Source organism: Bombus pyrosoma, linkage group LG6 (assembly GCF_014825855.1).
Source record: "Bombus pyrosoma isolate SC7728 linkage group LG6, ASM1482585v1, whole genome shotgun sequence".
Taxonomy (NCBI): Eukaryota; Metazoa; Arthropoda; class Insecta; order Hymenoptera; family Apidae; genus Bombus; species Bombus pyrosoma.
In genome coordinates this window covers 13,436,793-13,451,565 of record NC_057775.1, presented here as the reverse complement: position 1 = coordinate 13,451,565, position 14,773 = coordinate 13,436,793, and the positions used below count along the sequence as shown (strand labels likewise).

The 14,773-nt window shown below is 37.2% G+C and overlaps 1 protein-coding gene across 7 annotated transcripts in view; it reads right to left on the bottom strand.

Annotated features, from left to right (window-relative positions):
* Nucleotides 1-14,773, bottom strand: part of LOC122568583 — a 214,563-nt gene that overhangs the window by 16,878 nt on the left and 182,912 nt on the right. The gene's annotated exons all lie outside the window — the stretch shown is intronic.

The following is a 14,773-nucleotide window of genomic DNA, read 5'->3' as shown; positions in this document are numbered from 1 at the left end:
TGGAAGGAAAGCGCGCACGAACACAAGGCCGAGTCATATTTTCCCTCTGGCGTATGTGACGATGAAAAGCGAAGAAAATAGGAAAAATGTGATCCCGTGTACCGAGATGAATCGATTTACTTTGGGAACACCCTCGAACATGTTGTAACAACGTCAATTCCCAACGCGGGACTCGACATAAGCGAGTGCGTTTACGTCGGTTACACCAATTCGGTTATCGTTCGCTTCTATTCCGCGACCGTGACGTGGCCTGTACACGCTCGACAAACTACGTTTATCAAGTAGCCGCCACGCAACCTACGTGTAGCGGTTTCCATGATCAAATATTTATAACCCGATCGTGTAATTGGGTGACACGCCGTGTCAGCCGGTTGACTTTCGTTCCGATCGTTTTGCACTGAAATTCCGTATCCAATCGGAACAAGTTCGGTGCATATATACATATGTACATAGGGTGTTGGAGTTTTATCGTTTCAACATTTTACGTGCAATTTGACTTGTTTCCCCATCAAACTTATTATTATGCAAGAGTAGCATAGCTAGCTTGCGTTATGTTGTACAATATTAATATCGTTGATGATTCAGAACACACCTTATCTTTACTACGCCTTTTCGATCATATTCTACCCAATTATATTTTTCTAATTTTATGTTTGATATTACAAATATTACAATTCCCTCTTGTTTACTAAAATGGGAGCAAGATTGAAATATAAAAATTTGATGATAAAACAAAATTAAACATTAGGTCTCTGATTAATCACCAATAGCTCTCTATATCAATTAACAACAAACAATAACAGCAAATGTTAATATAGTAAGGTTTCACTAATAAAATTGACAGCATTATTTTCTATACGTTTTTACGCGTTTCAACTGCGGTAAAATTTTCGATCAATGCCGCTCGTTTGATAGTACAGCGAGGATTCGCTCAATCTTCGAATCGTGTTATTTACTGCGCCCGGTAAGCTGTCAGCCAGTTTCGAATATAAAAACATCGTAAAATGCTCCCTTAATTGACAGTGCGAACAGTGTTACGTGATAATCGGGTCGGAATTGAAAAAATGGCGTTATCAACGGGAATTAACGCTCGATGCGAACGATCGTCATCCGATAGGAAACGACGAGATTTTCTACATTGACAGCGAAAAAACAATCCTCGTTTGATACCGTTTATCACTCACAATAATAGCAAAAATATCGCCCTTCGATGTTTATGGATATACAGGGTGTCCTATAAATAATAGCAAATTTTAAATTCCATGTAATATGAAGTCTATAAATATTTAACTACAACGGTAGAATAAAGATAAAAGCACACGCTATATAACAAGGAACGCTTTGAATGATATTCAAAGCGTTCAGCATCTTGATAGAAAATTTTGTACCTACCTTGGAATGAACATTACAAGCAAGTTATTCAAAAAAGAAACTAAAAAGCCTTTTAAAATTATTCTAAAGTGAAAATCGTTTAGAAAATACTGCTTCCAGCGGTACAACCTTCGACAGAACTTCAGTGATAACTATCAACGAATAAAACAACTAGATTACTCGAGACAACGTCCCTATTCTCATATACTGTTCTGAATACAACATAAAAGAGACACACTTCGTGAGTATCTTTCAGGCGGTAGTAAGGTTCATTAAATTGATTAACCTCGAGCATGCAGAAAAGCATAGAAAACTACGCTGGAAGGCCAGCAGAGGATTCCCTCTCGAGTATTTATTTCAGCGGAGAATCGAGATCCTTCAGGGAGTGCAGAGCCCTTGTGGATCGCAAGAACTTTCCACGTGCATGGGTCGTGCGCGTGCAACCCCATGCCTTCGTGCTGGAGAACTTTTCGAAGTCTCCGCCCGCTACGGAAAACTCATGGTTCGCGTACTTCACCTCGTCCTATCCTCCCGTGGACTTTATCGTCGGAGTACTAGGGGCACGATTCTTTCGTGCCGGCTTTTGCGGTGAACCAGCGTTACAAGACAAAATAAATACGGTTCCGAGCTTCATTGCTCGTTACATCGTTCTTCACGTTTCTTTTTCCATTCCTTCTTTCCATCGTCCGCCACTATCTGTTTCTTTGTCTTCGTTTTTCTTCTTTCTATTCTTATGCTCCTATTCCTTTGCTAATGTCTCTTTTACAGTCTCAAGACTCACACTGCGAGCTTTTTCTTCCTCTTCTCTTAGCGTCTGTGCGCCGTACTGGTTTCACCTGATCGTTGTAACGTGCATCGATCGTTCGCATTTGACTTGTAAATATCCGGCAAACCAGGACATTAGATATGCATAAGGCAAAAGTAAGCAGTTTATATAGCCTCCCGCGCATGTACAGCGTTAATCATCTCACGCTGGGACCTCAACTTCTGTCGGAGTAAATATCGACAATACTGGGAAAAGGGCAAAGGTAGATGCTACAGAGGGAAAAATATTCTGACAAACATTTTATAACAATCAAAATATATGCTGTTAAAGCATATTTCCAAGTATATTTTTCCAAGTAAATTGGAGAAGCATCGAGAGTCCAAAATCTAAAAATCTCGGAAAATATGATCTTGAATAAAAACGTTGATATCTAAGCTTAAAATTTTAGAAAATATCTCTGACAATATTCCATTTGTCCCTTACAAACAACCCGTACGTATCTATATCGCTAACAGCTATCGAAATTTTAATTCTTTAAAGCTTAAAAGTTAAAGCAATATGAAACACATGCATATTACGTAATTGTTCCCACTGACGGTCACCAACCTCTACTTGATCTATAATTATGAAACTTCCTCTATATAGAATATAGAGAAAGGCTGAATTTTGAGGCGAACTGGTAGTGGTGTGTCCTTTGGAAACACCATCCGGAAGGGAAGTACTACGTGCCTTGTTCCAGAACGTGCACACTCGGAAGGAGTTTGACGTGGACATACGTCCTTTACGTTAGACACGCGTGCATGCAAGTCCAGCCCTCTCGCGGTGCTTTGCATAGCCGGGAAAAATGTCAGATAACGAATCCTGCTTTTCTCTTCACCGGCTGAAATTTCAAATTCAGACTAGGTTTATCAATCAAAATCATCCCTGGTCATGCTGCCTCTTCCGCTGTAGAGTTTTCATAAAAACTTCATCGATCATGTGTGCCCACATTCAGTAAGATTGTGATCTCGTCTTATGGTTTTTGGCAATGGGTATTTACGTAGTACTGTTCATAAACGCATTTTTCTTTCAGAAGATCGCACTATTTTACTAAAAATTTGATCTTTTTACGATGATATTAAAAATTTAAGCTAACCAATGTATTCTCTTATAAAAGTCAATATCTAGTCGATGAATCATACAGGAACGCGGCTATTATTGATTCTCTTTCATGGCACTTCTACTTTCATGACACGCAAAGTTCCATATTATCCTAAAATCGTAAAGATTTAAATCTGTCGGGTAAGCAAGTATAAAGCAGCCGTTGGTTTAAATAAATCGAAGGTTCAGGCTACGATTGCCAATGAAATTTTATCTCGAGAGTAAAACTTTTCTCGCACAAAACGCATCCCGGCAGAATTATCAGCTCGTCAGGAATGAGACAACGCGTCTGTTTCGACGCAAGCCAGAGGGAAACAGGAGGAGGGCTAGGATTTTATTTACAGGAACGTTTAAATTGAATTTCCAATCTCGGAAAATCGCTACGGCGAGACCCGAGCTCCAGAGTATTCGACGCTTTGCGGTTAATACATCCACACTGAATTCGAAAATCGTTATTCCGTCCGCTAAACCAATCTTCGCCATTGCCAACGAGGTTCGCGATTTTTTTCCTAGTTTTTTTTATTCAACGGTCCGTTCGCTTCGTAGCATTTTTAAGTCGGAAAAAAAGTTATTTCGTATTTTCACCGTATTTTATTTTCGTGTCTGCATATACACCCATACGTATGTATGTTGAATTTTTCGAGTGTGAGTAGTGATTCGCAACATTTCCATCCTGAACAAGATTTTAAACGATCCACGGTTCCTAGGAACCGATTCATACGTATACTCGAGCGTCGATTAACGGATCTTTTCACATGCAAAAAGCTTCCTCTCATCGACGAGACTCTCCTCGCTTAATATCCGCTATTTCGCGAGTAATCGTCGAAGCGGCAGCCAATAAATTACGAGGTGATCGCCGGTTTGCCAGGCCATTATAAATCCTATCGGTCGCCTCTGTCATAGATACGTTCGGACGATACGAATGCCACGTTCGCTTCGGACAATCATACTGCGTGTACTGTCTAGTTTCGACGATATAATTATACGATATGTTAATTAAATCGTTCCTCGGAAACCTGTTGTGTGTTAATTCGCTTATGCACCGAGATTTATTTGTCAATAGCACATATCGTAAACTGTAACTCGATGACATCTTTCCATAAATTGGCACCAAAATCGGAATTATTTTCCTTCCTTACCGAGAATATTTTCCGTGAAATATTCATGCGCTGTTTGAATGACTGAATAATTAATTGATATCCACGTAAATTTGTTATGATCCAAACAAAATGGTAAATTTAAGTTCTTAATTATCTTGAAAGGAAACGATTGACAGCCGAATTAAAACTCTGTTTGGAACTAAACTGATATTTAGAACTGAAAGTTGTCTGAGAATTGATTGCAAACAGTTAATTGTTTTATTATTTTTAAGCGTATCTGAAATATTATTAAAATGTATTGAGATATCTTTGTAAAGAGATATCGTCGCAGATTTGTATTCTTTATCTTAATTTTTGATTCGTTTCTTTCTTCTGAAATAATATTCTGTAAACTGCGTAAAAAAGAATTCTACCTTTTTTATTTTCGATCAATACACATATACGAATAATGCGTTTATTATTAAATTATACCATGAAATTCACCGCAGCGCACGAAGTAACGATACGCAATAATTAAACGCAGCGTTAATGAAACTACTTTCGTCAATGCATCGAGCTGACTACGTTCGTAGATTTTTTCACGATAAATCCCCGATTACGTTAAGCGATCGTATTACCCACTTCGGCATTTTATTCCATGCATAATTTTCCGAGTAGAGGTTTGAGAGCTCGTTGCGTTTAATCATCCGCAGAAATTTGTCGTTGCATATGCACCTGCACGGTCCGTGGAGTTTCGATATAGCAACGTGTCATGCTCGACCGAATCAATCGAATAAACTCTATCGATTCTGACATTCACCAATTGTACACATGAATTTTCTAATATCTCCAACAACACCGTTAGTACTCGCATTGTGATTAACGCTAAAGCTATCGATGACTGTAGCAATTTATACAAACAATTTATACAAAACAAATCAAATGGAAAAATACATAATGCAAATAAAAAAATTCTCGTCCATATATTTTCAAAAAAATTGTATGAATCCCCAAAGTGCGCATCAATAAATCTATCAAATTTCTATGAAAAATTGAGAACTGATCATTTTGATAGTTTCAATATTAAAGAATTTATTTTCACTCAGCTCATGTGATAAGACGTATTCGTCTTCTTCAAACAAAAATTTTAGAACTTGCAGTCTATGGTATTAATTAAATTTTGTTATATAAAATAGTTCATATAAATTCATGGATATTCGAGATGCTAATCGAGCTTTTTAATTCATCGGGATGGAATACAGCAACACGAGAATGAAATGGACCGGTGCTGTTTACTGGGAAATATTCTCTCATTTAATTCGATTTAATTTATTATATGCCATAACAGAATACGGTTTTAAAATTGGTGAAAAATTTTCTATAAGTGAGTAACGTAAATGTAGTTACGAGTGAATTCTGTTTGATGAAATTAAATGAAAATACGAGCCAATGGTTATATAAAAGGATATTCATTTGAATTATAAACAGTATAATTAAAAAACAAGCAATCATTTTTGTATATCAACAGACATACAGAATCTGATAGGATATTTATATTCTTTTTTTTTTTTGCTCCTAGTGCATTTTAACAAATCGATGTCAATCTAAGAATTTATATCTTATAAAATATTGCAGATTCAAGAATAATAAAAATCGCGGCAACTTTACGATTTTTAAAACCTCAAACTCAACGGTAAAGAGACACCACGGTAAAACATAAAGATCTTGTAGCAACGATTCACGGGAACAAAATTCACTAAACGGATCACTGAATCAAGACTTTCCTCTCTCTCTCTCGGACGATCGCTGCCGTCAATTAAATCGTTCAGACCGTGAACGAATTCTTTCCCTTTAACCTCTGCTCTCGAAACGATTACCATCCGCCATTTCGTTTTATTTAATATCCGCGGCACTTGATTCGTTTCGTGCAAAATTCACGACCATATTATCGGACAGAGAGCAAAGAAGAAAGTAGAAGAAAGAACGAGAGAGGAGGTTGAAACGAGCCAATTCGTGTTGTATCTTGGAATAAAAATTTCAAAAGTTTCACAGGTTTCACGCTTGGTCGAGCTATCGATCGGATCTCCGGTCCCGCGATGATGCAAGAAAAAGCCGGAGGGTGTTTGTCCCTTATTACGCGAAAGTTCCATCAGGAACGAGAGATATTTTCATACAGTCGCGAACCAGGAAACTGGCTCGTGTTCTGGATAGCTGCTGGTTACGAAAGAAGTTTCGGGTAATTATTCACGGACCGAGTGCCTTTCGAAGAGGCGGAATCGATTCGCGAGAAAACGAACGCAGGTCGAGATCTAGAGAGCATCGAGGGAGTTCGTTCTTCCCAGGGGCGGTGTCGTCTATATACGGTACATTATATTCTAGTTAGAGCGAGAACTCCGGGGGAAGATTCAGTTTCAAAGTGGGCCACCACCGGGGCGCGTAATAACGAAACGGCGGAGGAAAAGTTTTCGCTAAACTGCTTCGGTCGAAATACAAATCGTTGGTCGGTCGAAAGCAAACCGCATAGACACCACCAGTTTCTATATTTCCCTGGTGTGATTATGTTATCTCATTCGAACCGCATCGCGTTCGTTCATTCTCTGTTTGTATCGTTCTTCGACCTAATTTCAATTAATCCATTAAGACCAACGTTACGTTAATACGACAATTTATTTGCTATCTTTTTCTTCAGTCAAGATACATTATCAAATGCTATTTTTTAGTATTGCGACTATGAAGGGGAGATGAATTTGCTTAATATTTTTTCCATTGTTGTTTGTCCCACGTAGAAGTAGTTATACGAAATTAAAAGAAAATTCAAGTGTTTATAACATAATGATAAATTACTTTTTGATCTTTAGTGGGTTAAAGTGAAACACGAACATAATGTAGGAGGTACTACTTTGTGCAAAAAAAGGAGAATTGTGTTTAATTATGGAAAAAGACAGTAACTGTAGGAAGCGTAAAGCAAGCTAGAAATAGAGTTTTTTTTTTAAGTTAAAAGGACACCCGATTTATTATCGCGTGGCTTCGTTTTACAGTGTAAATTTCAAAATGGTGCTGGATAATATGGTATATACTATCATCATTTATTATCATCGATCATTGTTTTTACTTTGAAATTTACGTTTTAGTTCAAAATATGCTACACCGAGGAGAAATTTCAATTTGAGGGACTGAAGTACGCTTCAGGGATAATAAGTTCCAACTCTCAAGAGGTATATTCGCTCTTCAAATTTGAATATCGATTGAAGAAATGGAAATTGCATATATCTTGTATCGTAAGATGTAAGATTCTTTTACAATAAAACGAGTAATTTAAAGAATATTTTATTATATAGCACTTCTGCGTGAAATTAAATTCTGAATTTTATAGGACATGAGAAAATATCTTTTTCTTAAATCTTTCGTCAAAAGAGGAAGACGTGAAAGAGTTATATGTATGTGTAATACATACGATGCAATTTTTCCCAATCTTTAGTACCAATGCATCATTTACATTTACATCATTTACTTTTAATTACTATTTTATTATCAAAAAATTCTATTTTGTATTCAATGCCAGAGGAAATCTATAAAAAAAACTAATGTTTTTCTTTATAACTTTTGAATAATTGCGAATAATCATTTCATATTCATGGCCAATAATTCAACAACGTTCAACGCTCATTCATCGAACGCACAAACAATGGAAACATTTTCCTTTCAGGAAAAAGCATACCAGCATCGATTTAAAAATCCAAAACACACCGGCGCCATTGACAGAGAATCCGAATATCGTCCAAACTTCGACGATGTTTTGATGCTCAAAAAGTTTTCGCTATTTTCATGTTTTCATTGGTCGGTGAGAACCGAGTGGAAACCGAGAACGTTCCGTTAAAAATCGGAAAGCTTTGCAAGCGAGAGGTAATTGTAACCCCGGGCGAAAATTAATGGACCACTGTATATTAACGATACAAAATACGTTATTCACCCAATAATGGATACTCCAAGCGTTCAACGCGGTTGTATCGAAAAATAAAAATAGTATACTATACGGTCGATGCACTATGGCGGAACAGAGTTCGCAAGATATTTCATAATTTGACTATTTTTCGAGGAGCTGCATGTCACGCGCGAACGTTCAACCTCGTTTCCAGGTTCGCGAGAGCACGCTGTCGTGCTCAGGAATAATGAAGAATCAATGAAAATTTAGATAATTAATCCTTCTTGTAATCTGTGCTTAATAGTATCAGGCACGACTTTTTAAAGGTTGAAAAAGTACGATCTATTTCTCTTGTACGTTACTTAGCTTTCTTTTTTCTATGTTTTTACACATTACATTATTTCATCAATTCCTAAATACAGAAACATATCTTTCCCGATATTTTTATAAAGACGTAATACACCAAAATTTAAGAGCAATTTTCAAATCCTTTTCTTTCGTCGATGTGAGAACGAGCTTAAGGAAGGATCGTAGCGGAGTTAATTGTATAAAAATATATCTTAATCGTTATTTCCTATCAAAAATAATTCTATTTAAAGAACGGAAACGAACTATAAGCGTCTCTGAACAGACGTCTGCGTCTGTGAATAATCTAATCGTTCCCCCAGAAGGAGATCGGAGAATTGGAGCTCTTTTTCGAAGAGGGATCGTATCTGGTATATATGCCGAATGTATGGCGCAGCCACCGCAAGTAATCAACTTTCTAATTATAAATGAGAGACGGCGCGAACAGTGCACGAAGGGAAGCTTGAACTCTCGACGTGAGGTCACTTTCCACCGATAAGCTGTTAATACTTAATTACCAATGAATGTCGATACTGTCGACGCCAGTTGTTCGCGTAATGACGTTCGCTGATAACGCGATTCCATCGACTCCTGCGCGAAACGCTTCCGTAATTATTTCCACATTTTCTGTTTGCCCCAGCTCGGTAAATTTTTATGATCAATCCCGCGATTATTTTTGAAAGGAGAAGCGCGGTCAATAACGAGGTTAAGCGAGTTATTATCTCGAAAATAATATCGATGATATCCATGGTACGATGAAGAAATTTGTATAAATGGTGATTCATATAACGAATGATCGATGCTATCGCGAATACGAATTTTCATTCTTTTTGAGAGAATGGATATAAAAAATATAATTTATGTAATGTAATATAAAAGCGGTTAATTTCATGATTCCATAGTATTACAATATAAAAGAGACTTTTTGTACCATTGTTCTTGACGAATAGTAATACTTTAATTACGCGTACGTTTGACAACGAAAAAAGGTATTAATATAATATTACAGAGAACAATGGTATCAAGTTCACTGTATTAAAATAATACTTCAATCGGAAAGAAATTACATGATCGTGTTACGGGAGAATATAATCTTTTCATCTGCTAATAAAGCCGCTCCATATATCGAACGATATAGTCTCCTAAATAATTGTAAAATTATTGAACGTACAGATATTCCATCAGAGACAAAACTTAGCAAATATTCACGAGCACATGTACGAGTTCGACGTGACTAAGAAACGTTCGCCGATAACACTTGCACCGAAGCGTTTCGCCATTACGTTCGCTTCTAGGTTGCAGCTCGTATTCCCGTAATGTGACAGCGATACGGGGAAAACCAAGACGGAACCCCAGAAGGCTCGAAGCAAGATATTAATATGGGTGAGGAGTCGATATACACCTGCTGCCTCCCTCTTGGGATCGCACCCTTTAGGTAACTAAACCTCTCCTCGTGTATTTGGTCACACGCACGAAACGCGTCCATGTGCGTCGTGTTACATGTGCACAAGCACCGACGAACGCCGGAATACCGCTTGTGATTACGAGATACAACCGTCTCCGGGGAGATTTCTAAGGAAGAACGATGTCGACGCTGAGGGAACACGCACATGTATACTTATGTATTTACGTAAGTAGATGAAGGATCATATGGGTCACTACCGACGTCCTTCCGGCGTCCTATCTCCGCGTGTTCCTTAAGCGGTTTAAATGGAAGGGGCTGACAGCTCGTTTGAAAAAAAAACAAGGGAAAAGCGAGGATTTTGGTAACGCCGAGCTTTCCGGTGTTAACTGGGACGAACAGGGTGTTACGAAGATTAGAAACGTCACACATGATTCTTTATATACATTAAGGAATCTGTATGTATATGCGTGTTTCGTGTTTCTCGAGGCACTTTCCTTCATATGTTGTTTGGAGTGTGGAAATGAAAATGGGGCGGTCCTACGTTAGTTTTTGAACAGTCTAATTTTAATTTACGAGTAGCTACTGGAAAGTTAGATTGGTGGAGAATGCATGGATCTGGCATCATGGTGATGGTTGAGTTTAGTTGTAGCTAATGTTTGGGCTTGGCTCTGATACATTAAACAGAGTAAGTTTCACGGAGGAAAGGATGAAAGTATGTATCGTTTTATTGATAGTTTCACTTGGTAGAAAAATATTCTAGGGAGAAATACACGTGATATTAATAACAATGTCAAATTTAAAGGAAGGTTAAGAGAACAAAGGTGTTCATGATTAACAACATATACTTACATGAGCAGACTCACTTGTTTCTCTCGACCGTTTTTAAAAACGTCCACAGAAAAAGTACTTGATCGACATAATGTTGCAACTTTCGTCGATGTAATTATGCACCGAGGCAACGTCATAACGAAACGTGAAACCGAGAAAAATATATCCACCGTCTCAGGTAGGACACGAAGATTATAATACAAATTCGGCAAGCGTTCGTTTCATTACACATATCGATCGCATAGAACATAAAATACACACTATCACTTTATCCGCTATTTTTCCAAAAGAATTGGAAAGATTATAATTTCATCGTATTCGAAGAATATTATTTTAGGATCAAATTATTATTTTATCAATTATTCTTTGATAGACGCTTTCATCCATAAACGCAATTCAGTTTATAACGGATATACTTTAATCATCGCTATTTAGTCTTGCGAATGGGATCTCCCGTTTCTGAAGATACTCGCGCGGCACGAAGTAACTTGCGAAACTAATTGGAAGAATTGTGGCGCGCCTTTGTTATTGACGCGGCGTGATTGAAGCGCTACACTATAATTTCCGCTCCTATCTCTGCTCGTATAAACACATAGACACGCGATACAATAAAGTGCACAGATGTCAAACAAGGCGCAGCTGTGCATTGTAGGAAGCTTGTATTTTTCAGCGGATTGTTAAGATTACGCGGCTTGATCCATCTAATGGGATATCCCCGGGGATCAACTTCATCTGGACAATCGAAACGGGTATATATCAGAGTATACGTCTAAGAAGATAATAAGAGGTAAGACATATTGCTTTTTACTGGGACAGTCGCAGGGTGTACAGTATTTCAATTTCAGACGACTGTTCTAAAAATAAATGAAAGAAAAGAAGAATATACCAGTTAGTTATTCTAGAAATAAATTGGAGGAGGAGAATCGAACTTTTGTTCAAAATAAATATAATTTTTAAGGATTCGACAAAACGTGGAGTTGATCGATTTAGCTTCTGAGAGATTCGCGTTATGTCTTCGATAAATTTTCAAACTCGATTTTCTGAAGAATCAAGTCTCAAACGAAAGAATTTCCCAAAGGTCAAATTACCAACTGTAATGATTTTGAAAAGAAATTTCAGTGAATTGTAAATGAGAGAGATCCTGAGATTTGATTAGATCATCATCGTTCGCGTGTTCCTCTTAACAATTCTGTCAAGGATCAACAGAATAAAAATGAAAAACTCGGTGAACAATCTTGCATTCGTTCGTCCTAATCGGTACGGAGATCTCTCGTAGAAAAAACGTGGAGTGGCGACCAGAAAATTACGAACAAACGATAATGACCACGTTATGGTAACGGGCCAGATAATGAGAACTGCTCGCGTAAATCTTCAGTTGCGTGGTCATTTATCCGAGGGGGGTGTACGCGGGATTTAAAACCTACTCTACGAGGCCATGTCCTCGGTAATTTTCTTTCACTGGTACAAGAAAGCACGAGAAAGAGATTCGTTCCCGCATCAAAACTACGGGTCGACAGGAGAAAGCACGTAAAACGGAAAAAGCAAGGCCATTTTTCCAGTCGGTGTAATTATCAACGATATTCTTTTTTCTCCGTTCCTTCTTTCTTCGTTATTACACCTACTGTAGAGTGAACGATAATCGGGCGACAAAGAGACAAAGTGGAGGCAATGCAATAAACGAAATTCCTTTTAATCCCGTAGCTAAAACCTTTTCTCCTTAATGTCTAGTTTTCAGGATCGGGATGGTTTGCAAGGATGATTAGCAGTCTTTGTATATCTTATCTTCTTTTTTTCATTCTATCCTATATTCGCTTTTCTAGCGAATGCAAATGAATAAAAAAGAGAGAAAGCGATGAAGAACGCCGAGGATAACAAGTAGGTATTTGCTGTCACGTTGTCTGCACTATGTAGTACGTAACAGTATATCCCTATTATTCTCGATCTCGTTAATATCGTATTGGAAATCGTTAATTCCTTCTGTTATGCGACGACAATGTCCTTTGTCGCGAAATGTAATTCCTTATTGGATTCGTGAATCCTTAATCTCAGCAAGAAACCATTTTTACCGCGTTTTATTATTCTTCGATTGTGACTTTTATCTTTGTTGCAATTGTTGACAAACACTTATTATTTTGTATAAGAAAATATTTGGTTTTTATATGCGGAGTATTATACGTGGAATGTTCGTTGAAACGACGTTTACATTAAATTTCTATCGACAGAATATTCGTAGAAGCTATGAACGTAATGTAGTAAATGCATGTAATGTATGCATGTAATGAACGTAAATTATGAAAAATTCAATGTAAATCATGCAATTCAATCAACAGTAATTCATGGATATGTTTATAATATAAGCACCTAATGAAAATCCGATTAACAGCGCACGTGTTAAAATCAATCATCGATTAAAATCTCTTATCTATTATTTATTACAATCTATTACAATCTATTTCATAAACAATTCGAATCTATTATTCATGTAGTATCATGTAGTCACAGTAAACCAACGCAACGATCGTAGTACATCGACACTAGATAAAAGAATTCAAAGCAAAAGTCGATCCGGATAGCTGATCGAAAGCAACCGGTTTGGAGAACATGCATTTCATGTTCCTACGGATATAGAAACGTATCCAGCAAACGCGAGTTTGCTTCTTTGTCGGTGGAGCCACCCTGTTCTCCGAGAAGTTTTCTGAATATTTCAGGCCACGTGACGCGACAGGAAATTGCGTAAACTTTTCAAATAAGCCAGATGATTGTGTAAATACTGTAAACCATTCAAGGAATGCGTTACTTGCTACCGCTCGCTTCGTCTCAACGTTAATCAGAAGCTCGTTAAAGACACTTCTGAGGTGTATCTGACGTGTTTGAGATTAATTTCAAAAACTCTAGTTGCTGATTAGAACCTCTGTGTTATTGAGTTTTCTTCTTCGAATCCTTCATTCCTGACAACAAAGTTGTTCCGATGTTGTAATGAACTTGAAAAATAACTTTAGAAAGAAGAAGAATATTCTTCTTTGGTATACGCGTTTTTGTACTATAAATTCAAATTATATATACACATATGTATAGAGAACATAAGTATTCATACATATTTCATGTGCAACTGTAATTTAATACTGGCCTTAATAAAGCTCATTTAAATTAGTACAACACTGTACTATTTTTAATACTTTACAGTACTTCTCTCTGTAGATATTAGAAATAATATTATGTACGTTCATGAGCAATGTACGTATCGTAATTAAAGAAAGAATATTACCGAAATTAATATTCATACGTTACTTCATACAGGATAAAATATTTGTATTCTAATGTTAGCTATACCCTTCAAATATCGTTTTCCTGTATAAAAACTTCATAAAAGCTTGTAACAACAGAAACATTAACGACTTCTCATCTCCACATTCTTGCTTTTGTAAAATCATACATAGTTTATCCTCTTAACAATCGCCTTTCCTATAACCCGATTATTTTCCCGTTAACTACGATGGTTGCCGTAAAAAGGATATCAAGACCACATCTTAAAGGCGCGCGTTATTTTTCATGCTGAACATTCAGAAGCAAAACTTAGTTTTTAAAGCTCCAAGATACTGGCAAAGGTAGAGGGACTGTGCATTTTTTTTCGTTTGTACGATCCTTTGATCTTTCAACATCGCTGTAAGAGTTCCGGTGTGTCAGCCGTAGACGCGCAAATGAGAAACTTCTGATTCCGTGAAATATTCAGAAACCTGTATCAGAATCCATCTCCTTCCTCTATCAAATATTATTTGTCGAAAAGAAATTATTTTTCAAATTACTTTGCCTCAGAGTACTTCTACGACGAAGGTAAATCGAACGGAGCTCCTTTATCGAGATATTTTTTCAGGGAATTATATCACCGCGTAGAATTACACATTCCTCGAACGTTTCCC